Consider the following 13,652-nt stretch of genomic DNA (forward strand, 5'->3'; position numbering starts at 1 on the left):
TGACGTATCTGTTATACCACCAAAAACAATTAATCGAAACATCAAAGCTAATAGTAAAAGTAATAGTAAATGGTTACTTTTACTATTCGCAGCCAATGGAACAGCAATCCATACTTATGGTACCACCCGCCTTACGCTGGATCTCGGCTTGCGCCGCCCTTTCACATGGATTTATACCATAGCCGATACGAAAATTCCAATCATTGGCTCAGACTTCTTGCAGCACTTTAACAACCGCCAACGTTACACACTGCATTGAAACCAAAGGCTCTCCACCATTCGCTAGGCCCAGAAGACTTACCCCAGAAAAATTCCAAGCAGCAAAAAGTGAGTTCCAGTATCTGATCAACCTCGGCGTTTGCCGCGCGTCAAAAAGCCCTTACGCCTCCCCGTTACACATGGTCCGTAAGGCTAGTGTTGAATGGCGTCCATGCGGCGATTACCGAGCTCTCAATGCCCGAACCACCCCAGATCGGTATCCCTTACCACTCGTTGAAGACTGCACTCACATATTTTTCGGGAAGCACGTATTTTCAAAGATCGATCTAAACCGAGCATACCATCAAATTCCCATCGAGGCTCGAGACATCCCCAAAACGGCCATAACTACACCTTTTGGATTATACGAATTCACCCACATGACTTTCGGACTGTGCAACGCGGCGCAAACATTCCAACGATATATGCATTCCGCATTCTCAGAGATGGATTTTGTCTTCGTTTACGTCGATGACATCGCGGTTGCATCAGTTAACATGGAGCAGCACCAACTTTACCTCCGCAAAGTATTTGAACGACTGCGCCAATTCAACCTCACCATAAATCCAGCTAAATGTAGTTTCGGAATGAAGTCGATCGATTTCTTAGGCCATCATATCGATTCAAACGGCATCAAACCACTGCCAGAGAAAGTAAAGGCCATTTCGGATTTCCCTCTGCCCAAAGTCGCAAAGCAGCTACGCAGGTTCTTGGCAATGATTAACTTCTACAGGCGATTCTTGCCAAATGCAATTCAACATCAGGCACCGCTAAACCAACTTATCCCTGGAAATAAGAAGAATGACTCAACTCCAATCACTTGGACTGCCGCTACTATCAACGATTTCGGTGAATGTAAGCAAACTCTTGCAGAGGCAACGTTACTTGTACACCCAGCACCCTCTGCGCCACTTTCTCTCTGCACAGATGCAAGCGATTTCGCAGTTGGAGCAGTACTACATCAAGTCGTGAGCGGCCAGTTTCAACCAATGGGATGTTTCAGTGTAAAGTTAACTGAAACGCAACGCAAGTATAGCACATATGATCGAGAACTGCTCGCTATATACCTCAGCATCAGACACTTTCGCTACATGCTAGAAGGAAGAACGTTTGACATTCGCACAGACCATAAACCGTTGGTATACGCTTTTTCGCAAAAACCTGAAAAAGCCTCCCCACGGCAACTTCGACAATTGGATTTCATTAGCGAATTCACTACCTCTATCGTGCATGTGGCTGGAATTGAAAACACTACTGCTGACGCGCTTTCCCGCATCTCAACCATCGAACGCGAAATTATCGACTACAACCAACTCAGCATCGCACAAGCAAGTTGCAAAGATCTTAAACGACTACTGAACGACAACAACACTGCATTGCAGTTTAAGTCAATCAGCATTCCCAACTCTACCAATTCAATAGTTTGCGATTTATCTACTTCCAGCGTGCGACCTTTTGTTCCAGAGCCTCTAAGGAAGAACGTCATTAGAAAACTACACAACATTTCTCACAGTGGAGTTGGATCAACTATAAAACTTATCAAGCATCGCTTCGTATGGCCCTTAATGCACAAGGAGATTTCTCAATTTGTAAAACACTGTACACCTTGCCAAAAATCGAAGATTTCCAGACACGTCCGCTCGCCGCTGCAGCAGTTCACGCTTCCTACACAAAGATTCGATCACATCAATTTAGATCTCATCGGACCATTACCACAATCAGGTCAATATAGATACTGTTTAACAATCATTGACCGTTATACACGTTGGCCAGAAGCCATCGCAATCGAGGACATGCACGCCAACACGGTAGCCTCTGCACTCATCGGCTCGTGGATCTCAAGATTGGGAGTTCCAGCCCGCATCACAACGGATCAGGGCAGACAGTTTGAGTCCCAATTGTTCCATGAATTGTCACGACTGCTAGGAATAGACCACCTTCGCACAACAGCATATCACCCACAAGCAAACGGAATCATCGAACGCTGGCACAGAACACTTAAAGCAGCCATTATGTGCAAAAATCGTGTAAATTGGCCACAAAAACTTCCACTGATCCTGCTCGGGTTGCGTTCAGCATTCAAGCCAGACATCCAAACAACATCAGCACAACTTGTGTATGGAACAACCCTTCGCCCTTCTGGAGAATTTTTTCATCAAAAGTCAAATTTCAAACCGCAAACTGACTTCGCAAAGGAACTGGAGGAAATCATGCGAGAAATACGGCCCATCCAGACGGCACATCACGACTCCTCCAAGCCATTTGTTTTTAAAGAGCTGAAACAGGCAACTCACGTCTTCCTACGCAACGACACCTCCCGTGGATCCCTTCAACCGCCTTACGATGGACCTTTTGAAGTGAAAGAAAAGCAATCCAAATACTTCACTATAAACACCGGCACTCGATGCATTAAGGTGTCTATAGACCGACTCAAGCCCGCCTTCATCGAAACTCCGCAGCCAATTATTCCACCCCCAAATCCATCCAGTGACTTCAGCAACAGGATCGAAGACACCGCAACGACCCCTGCTGTTAACCAATCTTCAAGACCTCGTCGTACAATTAGACTCCCTATTCGTTTTACAACGTGAAGTCTAGGGGGAGTACTGTGGCGATCATGTTTTCTGCCATCTGGCATCGCTGAAAACTCCTCAGAATAGATTGGTATCAAAAAACCTCTCTGGGCACTCTCCGAAGAACCACCCTAAGAAGCCCACTAAGAAAACAGATCTCAATCCTGAACAATCACTCAGTATAAAAAAGTACAAAATATATATTAGCATCCAAGTTCTGTGTTTTACTTAAGAGCAGGACTTACCTTGGTTTGAAGACAAACCATAAACTCGATAACTAAATCCTGACATTTGGTCTCTGTTTCCACGAAATGTACTTGAAAAGTTTCTGTATTGCGTTCTTTTGACATTTGCTGGCCTGGGCCATAAGCTAACCATCCCAGCTTTGCGTTAATTGCTACTGGTTGTGTAGTTTCTTTTTTTTACAATATTTTGCGGCAACCCTAAGTGGACGTTATCGAGCCCGATTAGCGAAACTGGCTTGACGTGGGTATAATTAAGAATTGGTAGGTTGGTGAGGTGTTCATAGTGATACCTTGAAAAGGACTGTACTGGTAAATCTAGGTTCCTTACAATTTGTACGCCTTTTAGGTCGTAATGTACTTCAGCGTGTACACCGGCTATTTGAATTCTTACTCTTTTAGACATTTCAATACTCTTTTTGTTGTCATACCACTGTAGAGTTAATGGAAATTGTTTTCCTTTTAAACAAACATGGCGAATGTTTACATTTTTCCATTCGGTCCATACAAATTAACTTAACAGGGGCATAGCTAGCCGCCAGGGCAAATAAAACACTCCCAACGTGTCTCTAAAAAGTCGTAATTCGCTAAATGAGCCAATACAATTTAAGAAGCAAAAACATGAGTTCCGCCGATCAGCAAGATTCTGTTGAATCTGATCGGGAAAATTTGTACAAAACCATACTCAAGATGTAGGAGAGGATGTACATAACCAAATTGTACAACAGGGTATGTGTGGTATCGCACAACAGAAGATAGGCAAGAACGGCAACTCCGAAAATGTGGCCATACTAGCAGCGCTCTGAACAGACATAAAAAGTATTAAACATGATATTTGAAATGCACATTTAGGAACACGGAGTAATCAACGTAACATTAAATCTCAATCTGATCGACAATTGAAGCAGTTTGAATGTAAACGCGATACGCAATACGATGAGAGTAAACATAAAATGGGTGAAGAAAACAATACTGACACCAACGGATGCCATGATCAACCTTTGTACGCGAATATTAAAAATCTTCAGGGGTCCACCGCAGACCTTCATGATCTACCTAAGTTTTCTGGAAATACTGAGGAATGGCCGCTGTTCAAAAGAAGTTTTGATGACTCAAAATCTCTTTCTCAGTACAATAACTTGCAGAAACTGATGCGTTTACGAAAATGCTTGGTTGGGGAAGCCAAAGAAGCCAAAATGTACATTTTTCCTATGGAAAAGGGCTGCAGGTTCACATCCCCATTATGGACAAAGTCCATTCGCTTTTATTAAGGCTGTCCAAAAAGTTCAGTACTGAAACGTTCGCGACCGCTTTACATAGGAAATTCCTATGGAAAAAGGACAGGAAATTCAGGGGTCTCATTTTTTCGGGGTCTTACCCCCTGAATTTCCCTCGCCTTTTTACATAGGAATTTCCTATGGAATCGGATATAGGAAATTCCTATGGAATTGGTAGGGAAAATTTCTTCAAAATTGCTTCAAAAAAATCTCAAAATAAATTAGTTAAATTTTTTTTGTTCTTCAAAATATGCTTTATTTACCTAGTTTTTTAATTTACATCAAAAATTAAAGACTAATAAGAACTTTTGGGCACTAAAAATTATGTTAGTCATTTTTGTTTATTTTTTTTTTGGTCCTGGCGGCATCCTTGTAGGCCATTTTCTCTGCCTTTTGGAGCGCCTCACGGACATTTTTGGTGTGATCCTTGAAGTCAGACCTGGTGGCTTCTGTAAAATAACTACAAAATGTAGTAAAAATTATATTTGTAAAACCCAACATTTAATACACTCATTACTACATTAACCATTGTTATTCTGTATTAAACTAATCCGACGCCAACCCAAAATGTTTGTAAACAAAACAAATTTACATATAAATACTAATGTACATGCATATACAAAAACAACGGCCCCACTCGCTACTGTAGCAGGCTCCGCCGGTAACACAAATCTAGGGTCATTTGGTTATATATATATATCTTATTAGATGGCCATATGTTTGTCGCTTCCTGATTTTTGCGCAGTGTAGATGCCGGCTAGTCATCGAACGTCCCAGGGAGGGGAACAACCAAACGACGCTGGTACAGAAACTTGGAAAGAACAGGCTGTGCTTAGACGCGAGAAAACTGAACACACTTACAGTGAAGGATGCTTACCCACTACAGAACATTGAGTCGAATTTAAGCCGGGTGGATGAGACGATTTTCAACAGCAGTATCGATTTGAAGCATGCGTTCTGGCAAGTGGAACTCGATGAGAAAAGTCGTCCCTTGACCGCTTTCACAATACCTGGAAGGCCCCTTTATCAGTTTCGGCGAATGCAATCGTCTCAAAGGTTCGGCTCAAAGGTTGTGTGGGGTAATGGACAAGGTAATTCCACAGCGTCTTCGCAGCCGCGTCTTTGTATACTTGGATGACTTGCTGATGATATCCAAGACTTTTGAAGAACACTGCGTTGCTGAAAGAAGTGGCAGAGTGTTTAAATGAAGCAAATTTGACGATCGGCCTACACAAGTCAAAATTTTGTTTTAAATGCTTGCGATATTTGGTATTCATAATCGGTAATGGGGCCTTGCGGACGGATCCGAAGAAAGTTGAGGCGATTATGAAGATAGAGGTGCCCAAAAATACGCGACAACTACGCAGCTTCTTAGGAACCGCAGGCTGGTATCGCAGATTCATCCAAAATTTCTCCGGTGTAAGTGCGCCGCTCACGGATTGCCTAAAAAATAAAACAAAATTAATGTGGACGGAGGAAGCAACTACGGCATTCGAAACGCTGAAGAAAGCACTTACCTGTGTGCCGGTATTAGCTCATCCAAACTTTGGAAAGCACTTCTGGATACAGTGAGACACCGACCATGTAGGAATTGGGGCAGTATTATACCAGCAAGACGTAGAAGGATCGGTCCGCCCAATAGCATTCTTTTCGGCGAAGCTGAGAGGAGCACAACTCAATTACAGCGTAACGAAAAAAGAGTGTCTCGCAGCAGTAAAAGCCGGGGAAAGATTCCGTCCCTATGTGGAGTTGATGCCGTTCACGATCGTTACCGACCATGCAAGCCTGCAATGGCTTATGACGCTTAAGGATTTGAACGGGAGGCTAGCGCGGTGGTCGTTAGCGTTACAGGCATTCAAATTTAACATAGAGCATAGAAAAGGGAAAGACAACATCGTGGCCGACATGCTATCTCGGCCGAATGAAACCGTCGAAGTAGAGTTTTTCGATTTTGAAACAACGGAATTTGAGAGTCCTGAATACCTGGAAAGACTGCAGTTGATTGAAGAGCAAGGAAGAGATAAATTTCCAGACTTACGTGTGGAAGAAGGACTTCTATTCAAGACGACACACTTCAATAGGGAGGAAAGTGAGGAATTTGAATGGAAACTGTGGATTCCGGAAGCTTTGACGACCACTCTAATCCAGCAAGCCCACGGCGGCGACATGGCAATGCATGGGGGTATGGCGAAGACCTTAGCGAGACTTCAGCAGATGTATTACTGGCCCATAATGGTAGTTCAAGTCCGACACTTTGTAGCAGCATGCGAAAACTGCAAAGAGAACAAGCACACAACGCAGATAAAGCGACCAGTGATGGGGAAGGCAGTGCGAACAGATCGACCCATTCAAAAGTTGTACCTGGATTTCTTAGGAAAGTATCCGCGGTCTCGCCGAGGAAACACCATGCTATTTATCGCGTTGGATCACTTGACCAAGTTTGTGTGGCTAAAAGCGATGCCGAAGGCCACATCGACAACTGTAATCCGATTCCTACAAGAAGGAATATTCACACAATTCGGAGTTCCGGAAACAATCCACACGGACAACGGAAGACAGTTTGTCTCCAGGGAGATACGCACCACAATCCAATGCTTCGGAGAGAGTAAACCAATCCGTGTTAGCAGCAATTCGAGTAAACATCCAGGACGACCACACGCGATGGGATGAACACTTAGCCGACATACAAGCGTCGCTGAGGTCATCCATTCATAGCAGCACCGGAACTTCGCCGTATTTTGCCATGTTCGGACAGCACATGTTTACGAATGGGAAAGATTACTCGCTGGCTCGCAAGTTGAATGCCCTGAATGAAGCTGAGATAGCCCAATTGCCCAGGTCGGAACGACAACAGCTATCCAGAGAGAAAATAAAAGAAAGGATACATCAGGCCTACGAGAAAGCAGCGAAGAGTTACAACTTAAAGGCCCGAGAGATTCGATACTCACCGGGACAAGAAATATATAAGAGAAACTTTGTCCTAAGTGACTTCAGCAAGAATAAGAATTCCAAATTTTGCAGAAAGTACACTAAATGTCAAGTCACAAAAGCGTTGGGAAACTCTTTGTACGCTTTGGAAAACTTGCGCGGCAATCCTTTGGGAGTTTTCCATGCAAAGGATCTGAAACAATAGTGCCCGGCTAGCAAATCACACTCACCAGGCATTAATCTCAGGGTTGTGGGCGGTGGCCTACGTTGAGCAGTACAACCAACAGCACACGCACATCCTCCACTCCTGTTCCGAGACGAGCATCGAGACCGTGGTGTGCTTTTTATGTGCTAAACGACAAAAATATGCACAAATTATGAACTTAACAAAGCTGTTTAAATTAATCGACGACTCGTGAGTTCAGGGAGTCGTGCAGCTTAGTAAAATCATGGAACTGGTTCCTTAAACCGGATAACTCCAAGTGAACCACGGTTTAAATTCGAAAAGTTTGAGTGGTTTTTGGCGGAGAGAGGCTTGGAAAAGTGAAACAAGCAAGGGTGATTAGAGGGCAAAAGTAATTGGTCGCAGGCGGTTCTGTTGGAAAAAATATAATATTAGCAGAAGTCAAGTTCCTACCCAGTGAGTGATAAAAAAATACTTGTTGATGTGAGTGGAGTTCAAATATAAATATTTGTAGTACATTCCGTGAGGGATAAGCCTGGATCAGGAAAAGAGACTTACATAAGGAGAGACGAAGACCAGTCACCAGAAGGAGATCTAACTTTTCGACAAGAAAATTGGACACTCATCCATGGGTGGCCACAGGTTTTTATTCGCCCCTTAAAATTATATTTGCCACCAAGAAATAAAAAGTTGTTCCCGAAACTGCAAGCAGCAAACCAAGTCAGCAAGCCGAAAACTAAAATATAAAAATTTAGACTGATATCCCTGATTATGTAACCCGACCAAACTAATTTATTCCTACTTATATCTATTTAAATTATTTATTTATTTAACTTATTTATTCACACAAGCCCAAAACTATTGGAACATTGTTTATTGTTATTTATTTATTGATTCATATATATATGTACTCCCTGTAAAAGTTCGGTACCGTAGGTAGGATTATTAAATGTTAAAATTTAAGAGAAAATTCAGAATTATAATGTGCAAACAAAATGTAATGTGAATAGAAATTCGTGTTGGGGGGTGAGATGAGTTAGGCGAGGTAGCACGACCCACAAAACAGAATTGGGAGATGTGTCCAAAATAATGTTGAAGGGTGCACTCATGGTTGGGAAGGACTCCAGGACCACGATAAGAGCTGTGTTGTACAGTCCAGATGTTCAAGAAAAATCCGTCGTGAAGATTGCCGTTGTCCGAGTTTTAATTCCCGTTTTGTTTTTGTTGTGTCTGCTGCGTAGACAACATTGTAGGTTGTTCCCCTCCCTGGGACGGTCGATGACTAGCCAGCATCTACACTGCGCAAAAAGCAGGACACGACACGTTAGAAAAACTACAGTAAACAATACTTTTGTTATAAAACACATTAAAACAAGAAAGGAAGTTAGCTTCGGCAAGCCGAAGTTTAAATACCCTTGCAGTTATAAGAAATAATCAATGTTAGTAACACTATGTTACATTTTAAGGATTGTTGCTAGCTTCAGTGATGTTTGTGCCTAACCGAAGTAGACACTTCCGGGTCACACCGCGGGACAAGGGGGTAATGAGCACTTGTCGCTGGCACGGGGACGCTTTGATGGCAGGACGATCGCGTCGCGGCAATGGTAACGATGGTTACTGTGATGCCGGACCACAGGCGATGCTGGAGCTGCGCTGAGGGTGAGCTAACGTGGTTAGCTGCTAGTTGAGATAGTGTATTACGAGCCCTATTCTCAGTTGTAGGAAGTAGAACCGCGGAGTTAAGAGGTGTGTTGATAACTGATTTATTCTTCATTTGGTACATGTTTATGTACTACTTGGAACACGGAAGTTTAGTGTAATGATTAGTGAATGAGCTATATTCTAAAGTAGGTAGGTAGGTCAGGGAGTTTTGATTATGGTAGCAGTTTGTGTAGTTGGCTCGGCAGACACTGCAAAATGTGCTGACTGCGTTGGCCGGTCAGTGTGCCGTTTAGTCGGTGAGACGGTGAGTTAGTGAGACATATAATATGCTGATCAGCCATTCTCATATGCAGTGGGTGCTACTGAGCGCCTGGTACTGTTCCCAATTTGGCTACTGCTTGATTTGTTGGGTGTGGTCATGTTGAGTACCTTTGGGTACGAACATTCTCCCCCCCATTGAGGGGTACCCTCAATTAAGTCGTGATGTTGGTCAGCCCTTGACCGAATTGTATAGGAAGCACCTAACAAATCATTGACCAAGGTGGATCTTTCCTTCAACTGCGGTTTGTGATTCAGGTCCTTCACATCTTCTTGATGCTGCTTAACACTCCCCTTTGCGATAAAATTGACATTACCGTCGGGACTGAAATTGTGCTCTCGTAGAACTTGATCATTTGGCACGTCTATGGTATGTGGACATTCTGCAATAAAACTAAGATATTTCTTGGTTAGGTTTGGACATGTTGAACCAAAGTCAGCCTTCTTGTAGGTTTTAGATTGATGTGAAGTCGGTTCTATATTCATCGGATTTTTATCTTTTGTTGGCTCATAAGCAACGTTCGGTCCTGCAAAATCACCTCTGCCTTCTACCAGAATAGGGTTGATTTCCGTATCAGATGAGGTTTCTTTATTGAGATAACCTGTGATTACATAACCAAGCCTAGTGCCTTGTGCCAAAGGTTTATTAGGTCCTAGTTCAAGAAGTTCACCGGTTATTACACGAGAATACACCTCAGCCCCTAAGGTTAGGTCAATGGGTCCAGGTTGCCGAAAGTCAGGATCTGCTAATGGCAGTCCCTCGGGAATATTAAGATCGGTTGTAATCGGTACTGACGGTTGGTCTGTAATGACTGTGGGCATAATAAATACCTCTAATAGTTTTTCAAACCCTGATGTACATGATGAGAGCTTTAGTGTTGATCTGATTGCTGTTGATATCTTTCCTCCGATTCCAGATATTTCAATCGGTGCCCTTTCCTTAAGAGATAGCAGATCTGCCATTCTCCTTGAGATAAGATTCACCTGTGATCCACCATCTATTATAGCGCGACATGTTTGTGATTGACCGTTTGGCCCTTGTAATGAGACCTTGGTGGTCGCGAGCATAGTATATCCTCCTACGTGGTCGTAGCCTGCAATGGTTACTGCGCCGGCCACTGGATTGCTAGTCGGTCCTTGGTGTAACAGTGAATGATGACGTTAATGGCAGACTCGACAAGTTGTCGGTGATCCACAGTTTTCAACCTTATGAGCTGTAGACAAACAATTTGTGCATGCTCCTACTTGAATAATGGCTTGACGCCGTGCTTTGGGGTCCATTTGCTGGATACGGCTACATGCTCTAAGATTATGTTGTCCTAGGTGACAAATCTTACAGCTCTCTTCGTTGTGAACTGACTGATGGCGGAGTGTTGCTGTAGGTTGAGCGCTTATCGTCTCCAGCATGCAAGCGCGCCGCTCAATAAAGGTCAGTACACTCCATAACGTTGGAATTTCCGTTGGTGCATCCGCTGAATTTTCTAGAGCAGCTAGAGACTGCTGGTCTAGTTTTCTTCTGATAAGAAAACACAGGATTGGATCCCAGGATTTTGTGCTAATATCGAGGTTTTTAAGAGTACTCATTGAGTTTTTTATAGTGTCATGTAAGGCCCTTAGTTGGCGCGAGGAGCCGTCTATAGGCATATGGTCAATAATTTTTGCAATGGCGGCGAATGCTAGTATTTTTCCGTTCTGGTACCTGGCCTTTAAACGCAACCAGGTGTCGTCATAGCCACCCTGTGAGAAGGCTGTGTCTGTCAAGACGTTTCTCGCTTCACCACGAAGCGAACTCTGTAGAATATGTAGTTTTTGACTCGCTGAATATGGTTTATTATGTACCAATTCCACAAAGAGATCATGGAACCGTGGCCAGTCTAGATACTCGCCGTTGAACTCCGGAATGCTAATTGGCGGAAGTGCCAAGTTTAGGCTCATTGGCGAGTCGTTTTCTCGAAGCAAGTTCATTTCGTATTCCTCGTATAATGTGTGGAATTGAGCTAGCTCTGCTTCTGCCAGGGCTGCGGCCCCAGGTGTGCTGTCCAATTCGTCGTGGGCTTGCCTCAGTAACGCCCAATGGAGATCCAGGTGCCTTTGTAGGGCTGGGGTGACGGTTGGGGCGTTCGAGGCTAATGTTAATGATGACTCCAATTCGTTGCATCTTCTCTGCAACTGTCGGATCACCGTGTCAATTGCGGAATCTCCTTTGACTTGATCTCTTGTTGTGATCTTGATGTTGGCCGACGTTCGTCTCGGGGCCTTCGGAAGCCCGCTTCCAGTCGGCATGTTGTCCAGAAAGATATTCTGATATTTTTCGACCAGCTCCTTAAGTGCTAGTAATCGTGAAGAGTACTCACTTCCAGTGGGTAATGCCGCTTGCTGGACTTCTTTATCTAGGTCGCAAAACTGCTGCCAGAGATCGTTTAACTGATTTAGCTTACCGGAATAATAGCCGTCTCGGTGGCGTCGGTCGGCAGAATCCTTGCCATAATTCTTAATGAGCTGTTGGATTTTCCCTTGCAGCTCGTTTTGGGTGTCTAGTAATCGATTGTGTAAATCGATTCTTGTGTGACTTGTTTCCTCAATGAATGAAGTAGACATATTGTGTGTCTTGGAAACAAAGAATCTTGTGAAACTGGATGAAGCTGAGTATCCTGTGAAGCTGGATGAAGCTGAGTATCCTGTGAAGCTGGATGAAGCTGGATATCCTGTGAAGCTGGATGAAGCTGAAGTTCCTGTGACGCTGGAAGACGAAGCGTATCCCGTGAAGCTGGATGAAGCTGAAGTTCCTGTGACGCTGGAAGAAGAAGCGAATCCTGTGAAGCTGGATTAAGCTGAAGTTCCTGTGACGCTGAAAGAAGAAGCGTATCCTGTGAAGCTGGATTAAGCTGAAGTTCCTGTGACGCTGGAAGAAGAAGCGTATCCTGTGAAACTGGATTAAGCTGAAGTTCCTGTGACGCTGGAAGACGAAGCGTATCCTGTGAAGCTGGATTAAGCTGAAGTTCCTGTGACGCTGGAAGACGAAGCGTATCCTGTGAAGCTGGATTAAGCTGAAGTTCCTGTGACGCTGGAAGAAGAAGCGTATCCTGTGAAGCTGGATTAAGCTGAAATTCCTGTGACGCTGGAAGACGAAGCGTATCCTGTGAAGCTGGATTAAGCTGAAGTTCCTGTGACGCTGGAAGAAGAAGCGTATCCTGTGAAGCTGGATTAAGCTGAAGTTCCTGTGACGCTGGAAGACGAAGCGTATCCTGTGAAGCTGGATTAAGCTGAAGTTCCTGTGACGCTGGATGAAGAAGCGTATCCTATGAAGCTGGATAAAGCTGTGAGTCCTTTAGTGGGAAGGGGGTTGCTTGAGTGTGATCCTTTGTTGTTAAAGGATCACGTCGGGGTCACCAATGTTTGTGCCTAACCGAAGTAGACACTTCCGGGTCACACCGCGGGACAAGGGGGTAATGAGCACTTGTCGCTGGCACGGGGACGCTTTTCTGGCAGGACGATCGCGTCGCGGCAATGGTAACGATGGTTACTGCGATGCCGGACCACAGGCGATGCGTAACTGCGCTGAGGTTGAGCTAACGTGGTTAGCTGCTAGTGGAGATAGTGTATTACGAGCCCTATTCCCAGAGGTAGGAGATAGAACCGCGGAGTTATGAGGTGTGTTGATAACTGATTTATTCTTCATTTGGTACATGTTTATGTACTACTTGGAACACGGAAGTTTAGTGTAATGATTAGTGAATGAGCTATATTCTACAGTAGGTAGGTAGGTCAGGGAGTTTTGATTATGGTAGCAGTTTGTGTAGTTGGCTCGGCAGACACTGCAAAATGTGCTGACTGCATTGGCCGGTCAGTGTGCCGTTGAGTCGGTGAGATGGTGAGTTAGTGCGACATATAATATGCTGATCAGCCATTCTCATATGCAGTGGGTGCTACTGAGCGCCTGGTACTGTTCCCAACTTGGCTACTGCTTGATTTGTTGGGTGTGGTCATGTTGAGTACCTTTGGGTACGAACATTCTCCCCCCCATTGAGGGGTGCCCTCAATTAAGTCGTGATGTTGGTCAGCCCTTGACCGAATTGTATAGGAAGCACCTAACAAATCATTGACCAAGGTGGATCTTTCCTTCAACTGCGGTTTGTGATTCAGGTCCTTCACATCTTCTTGATGCTGCTTAACACTCCCCTTTGCGATAAAATTGACATTACCGTCGGGA

General features: G+C 44.2%; 1 long non-coding RNA gene across 1 annotated transcript; it reads right to left on the reverse strand.

The window, feature by feature from the left end:
- Positions 1-4,878: 4,878 nt before the first annotated feature.
- LOC118879668 (uncharacterized) lies at positions 4,879-8,256 on the reverse strand. The gene is made up of 7 exons (XR_011605558.1): positions 7,509-8,256; positions 6,933-7,204; positions 6,712-6,843; positions 6,389-6,623; positions 5,868-6,333; positions 5,228-5,793; positions 4,879-5,161 (listed from the first exon to the last, which is right to left on the reverse strand). It is a non-coding gene; the product is annotated as an uncharacterized lncRNA (long non-coding RNA).
- Between the last annotated feature and the right edge of the window lie 5,396 nt (positions 8,257-13,652).

The sequence above is a fragment of the Drosophila suzukii genome, unplaced genomic scaffold (genome assembly GCF_043229965.1).
Source record: "Drosophila suzukii unplaced genomic scaffold, CBGP_Dsuzu_IsoJpt1.0 scf_10, whole genome shotgun sequence".
Classification (NCBI taxonomy): Eukaryota; Metazoa; Arthropoda; class Insecta; order Diptera; family Drosophilidae; genus Drosophila; species Drosophila suzukii.